This window comes from Bison bison, unplaced genomic scaffold, assembly GCF_000754665.1.
Source record: "Bison bison bison isolate TAMUID 2011002044 unplaced genomic scaffold, Bison_UMD1.0 scf7180017864180, whole genome shotgun sequence".
In the NCBI taxonomy this organism is placed as follows: Eukaryota; Metazoa; Chordata; class Mammalia; order Artiodactyla; family Bovidae; genus Bison; species Bison bison.
The window spans coordinates 1,854,459-1,859,895 of NW_011494752.1; the positions used below are offsets into that span (position 1 = coordinate 1,854,459).

The 5,437-nt window shown below is 40.0% G+C and overlaps 1 pseudogene; it reads left to right on the plus strand.

Moving 5' to 3' along the window:
* The window catches only part of LOC104990809, a 16,561-nt pseudogene that overhangs the window by 1,517 nt on the left and 9,607 nt on the right, over nt 1-5,437 (plus strand).

A 5,437-nucleotide genomic window follows, 5' to 3' on the forward strand; every position in this document is an offset into this window, starting at 1 on the left:
AGAGACCTACTGCTCCCCCAGCTGCTGCCAGACCACCTGCTGCAGGACCACCTGCTGCCGCCCCAGCTGCGGTGTGTCCAGCTGCCGCCGCCCTGTCTGCTGCCAGACCACCTGCCGCCCCAGCTGCGCCGTGTCCAGCTGCCGCCGCCCTGTCTGCTGCCAGACCACCTGCCGCCCCAGCTGCGCCGTGTCCAGCTGCTGCCGCCCCGTCTGCTGCCAGACCACCTGCTGCCGTAAAACTTGCTGTCGCCCCAGCTGTGGTGGATCCTTTTGCTGAAATCAACCATGAACCAGTCACTATCACATCAATGTGGGCATATCATTCATTTAAAATTTTCCTTGTTTTAAATGACCACCAGCTTTAGGACCCTGTGGTACCACTAAGCCACAAGCAAAAGGGCTCCCATTCTGCATTCAAGACCATTCTTGTTCCCCACAGATCTCTTCCCTGCATCTAACCTCATGTGCATGATGTACTTGAACTAAACCCCCAGATATCTGACTATTATACTTGCCTTGACCTTCACAATTATGTTAACTATTTCTAAATAACAGTATCTTGATATAATAAATCCGTGTATTCTTCTTTAGTTATTTTTGAGAGTTGATTTTCAGTTTATTTTCCAGCATTCTTTTTCTCAAGATGAAGAAAAGTGTGGGTTTCTATGGCCAGGAAAGAAAACTTGTTTTTCAAATATCACCTAATGCCTGTATTACATAATAGAAAGGACTTTATGTATTTTCCAAAATAAGATAAGCCATCCTACCTAACAAACAATAATATTCTTACCCAGTCAGTAAAATGATCCATCCCTGGGCATGTTCTTGCACTGCTGGGCTCTGGAGATCATTCCAACATGTGTGAGGCATGGTTCCTTCCTATCAGGATCTCACAACCCAACACTGGAGTTAAGAGGACCCTCCCAGGTAGGGAGAATATGTTGGGTAATATTCATGAGAAAGGTGAATTTCTGTCTGCATGTGTACATGCTATGTTGCTTCAGTTGTGTCTGACTCTGTGAGACCCCATGGGTTGCAGCCTACCAAGCTCCTCTGTCCATGGGATTCTCTAGGCAAAAAACAAACAAACAAACTCTGGAGTGAGTTGCCATTTCCTACTCCAGGGGATCTTCTCAATCCCTCAGCATTATTATCAAGTTTCTAAGGTAATTCTTAAGTACACCAATGTTAGAGAATCTCTGTTAAAACTCTAGCTCTCCAAAATCACTTACGGTGAAGATCACTCAGTCGTGTCCAACTCTTTGCTACCCCATAGACTGTAGCCTACCAGGCTTCTCTGTCCATGGGACTTTCCAGGCAATAGTACTAGAGTGGACTGCCATTTCCTTCTCCAGGGAACTTCCCGACAGAGGGATCAAACCCGGGTCTCCCACATTGTAGACAGACGCTTAACCGTCTGAGCCACCACTCCTTAAACCTGTCTCTGCCTTTGTACATGTCAGCATTTCTGGCTCGAGTTCACTCTCAAACTGTCTCCTTCTTATTATTCAAGGTCCATGTTCTAACATCACTTTTGTGCATCAGTTTTAGACAGTTACTTCTCCTACCATATGGAAGTTTATAACACTTGATTCTCTATATAGAATTATTCTTTATACTGTAACTATTTATCTCTTTCCCTATATACACTGTGTTTCTCAAAGGCAAGGATTCTATGATTTATTCAACAGATATGTATATAGAGCCAGCTCTTGGCCATGCTGTAAACAAAGCATAGGGATTATAATAAAGACCTATTAGTATCTTCATAGGAAGCTCTGGAAAAGTGATAATAAAACAATGTGAAACACATGAGGAGCATGCTCCTTGAATATTAGAAGAGGACTAGGGAACGGTGATGTGGGTGGAAAGTATCTGAAAGGGTTTATTGGAGGAGATAATGACAACTAAGTCTTAAGGAAGAAATAGGATGTTTCAATGCCATTCTCCCAAATCATCCCACCCTCACCCTCTCCCACAGAGTCCAAAAGACTGTTCTAGACATCTGTGTCTCTTTTGCTGTCTCGCATACAGGGTTATCGTTACCATCTTTCTAAATTCCATATATATGCATTAGTATACTGTATTGGTGTTTTTCTTTCTGGCTTACTTCACTCTGTATAATAGGAAACGAATCGCCAGTCCAGGTTCAATGCATGATACAGGATGCTCGGGGCTGGTGCACTGGGATGACCCAGAGGGATGGTATGGGGAGGGAGGTGGGAGAGGGGTTCATGATGGGGAACACATGTGCATCCGTGGCGGATTCATGTTGATATATGGCAAAACCAATACAATATTGTAAAGTAAAAAAAAAAAGAAGAAATAGGATGGTGGTTCATGCATAATGCCTAGAACAGAATAGGAGGCTCTCAACCACTGTTTGCTGAGTAGATGAGTGGCAATCTATAGCAATATGGGACTTCAGGCTTATAATTCTGTCAAATCCAATAGAGACATTTCAAGGAGTACATTTATAACCAAGATCTTGCAAACATGGGCCTGATGTTGTAATTCCAACTGTGAGTCACTTGGGGCTTTTTTAGGCCTCAACCTAATCCTTACATGACCGTGTGTACATTCTGAACACTGAAAACTGGGGTCAGTGACTCACTTTCACTCTCAGGAAAGTAATTCCTTACTAAGGGCTTTATACATTCCTGGGAATGTTATATGTCAGTGCAATAATCCATCACTTGACTGACATAGTACCTGAATCATTAAGAAAGGATTAAGACAATGTCCGGAATGTCTCCAACATTCTTTAAGTCTCTTCCTTTGACATTCACACAATAAAATCTAGTTAATTTGGACACATCCCACTTTGGACATGTGTAGCTTATTTTTCCTGACCTGTGTTTCTATAAAATTTGGCTTCTTCCATAAAATGATTGTGTGTAAGGCAAATTAAAGTAAATATAATCACAAAAGATATATTTAATTCAATGTGGACCTACTTAGCACTAATTATAAATGAATCATATCATTCTCTACCCAAGCCTTGACTTATGACTTAGAAGCCTTCTTTAGCTATGAATCTCAATTATGCTTCAAATGTACTAGAAAGAAGGTAAAAGGTATTATTTTTTTAAGTTCTAGCTAATCAAATTAGACAAGTTTGCCTTTTTTAATATAAATTTATTTCTTTTAATTGGAGGCTAATTACTTTACAATATTGTATTGGTTTTGCCATACATCAACATGAATCCACCATGGGTGTACACATGTTCCTCATCCTGACCCCCCCTCTCACCTCCCTCCCCATACCATCCCTCTGGGTCATCCCAGTGCACCAGCCCCAAGCATCCTGTATCATGCATTGAACCTGGACTGGCGATTCGTTTGCCGTTTTGAAAAATTGAAGCATAGTTGACTCACAACATTATATTAGTTTCAATGTACAACATAGTAATTTGATATTTCTGTAACTATACAATATACAAAGTTATAACATTATTGACTATATTCTCAATGCAATGCATTGCATCTCAGTGACATTTATTTTATAACTGACAGTTTGTACCTCTTAATTTTCTTCACCTATTTTGCTCTCCCCAAACCTCCTTTCTTTCTGGCAACCACTGGTTTGTTTTCTGTATCTATGAGTCTGTTTCTATTTTGTTACATTTGTTTGTTTTGTTTTTTAGATTCCACATATATGTGAAAACATACAGTATTTGTCTTTCTCTGTCTGGCTTATTTCACTTAGATAATACTCTTCTGTGTCCATTCACGCTATTGCACGTGTAAGATTTCCTCATTTTGTTATAATTGAGTAATATTCCACTTATACATTCTTTATCCATTTACATATCAATGGACACATAAATTATTTCCCATGTTATGACTACTGGAAATAATGCTGCAATGAACACTGACGTGTATATATCTCTTCGAGTTAGTGTTTTCCTTTTCTTGGGGGCAAATACCAGGAGTGGGATTCCTAAATTGCATGGTAGTCCTATTTTTAATTTTTTGAGGAAACTCCATACTGTTTTCCTTAATGTAAATGTTACCAATTTTCAATGTACCAACAGTGCACAACAGTTACCTTTTTTGTATATCTTTGCCAAGAATTATTATTTTGTGTCTTTTTAATGATAGCCATTCTGACAGGTATCAGGTGATATCTCAATGTGGTTTTGATTGCATTAGTGATATTGAACATCTTTTCATGTGCCCACAGACCATATATATATATATTATGTGGAAAAATGTATATCTAGGACCTTTGCCTATTCTAAAATTATATTTTCTTGTTCTATTGATATTGAGCTGTATGAGTTCTTTGGCTTCCCTGGTGGTTCAGACAGTAAAGAATCTGTCTGCAATGTGGGAGACCCGGATTTGATCCCTGGGTCAGAAAGATCCCTGGAAAATGGAATGACGACCACTCCAGCCTGGGAAAAACCATGGACAGAGGAGCCTGGTGGGCTACAATCCGTGGGGTTGCAAAGAGTCGAACACAACTGAGCGACTAACACTTTGACTTTCATTTGTATGAGTTCTTTACATAGTTTGGATATTTTTATTGGCCATATCATTTGCAAATATTTTCTTTCATTCACTAGGTAACCTTCTCATTTTGTTAAGGTTTCCTTCACTATACAAAGACTTTTTAATTTTCTTTGCTTTTGTTTCCCTTGCTTAAAAAGAAAGATCAAAAAAAATTGCTAAGACCAAAGTCAAGGAGAATACTGTCTATATTTCTTCTAGGAGTTTTATACTTTCTGGTCTTAAGTTTAAGTCTTTAATCTATTTTGAGTCTATTTTTGTATATGGTGTGAAAAAAAAATCTAGTTTTAGGTTTTATGTTCTTCCATGTAGCTGTCCAGTTTTCTCATCACCAATTATTTGAGAGACTGTCTCTCCCCACTTTTCCTCACTGTAAATTTTTGCCCCCTTTGTCATAGTTTAATTGACCATATCAGTTCAGTTCAGTTCAGTCTCTCAGTCCTGTCTGACTCTTTGCGACCCCTTGAATTGCAACACAAGAGGCCTCCCTGTCCATCACTAACTCCCAGAGTTCACTCAGACTCATGTTCATCGAGTCGGTGATGCCATCCAGCCATCTCATCCTCTGGTGTCCCCTTCTCCTCCTGCCCCCAATCCCTCCCAGCATCAGAGTCTTTTCCAATGTGTCAATTCTTCGCATGAGGTGGCCAAAGTACTGGAGTTTCAGCTTTAGCATCATTCCTTCCAAAGAACACCCAGGACTTATCTCCTTTAGAATGGATTGGTTGGATCTCCTTGCAGTCCAAGGGACTCTCAAAAGTCTTCTCCAACACCACAGTTCAAAGCATCAATTCTTCAGTGCTCAGCTTTCTTCATAGTCCAACTCTCATATCCATACATGACCACTGGGAAAACCATAGCCTTGACTAGACAGACCTTTGTTGGCAAAGTAATATCTCTGCTTTTCAATATGCTATCTAGG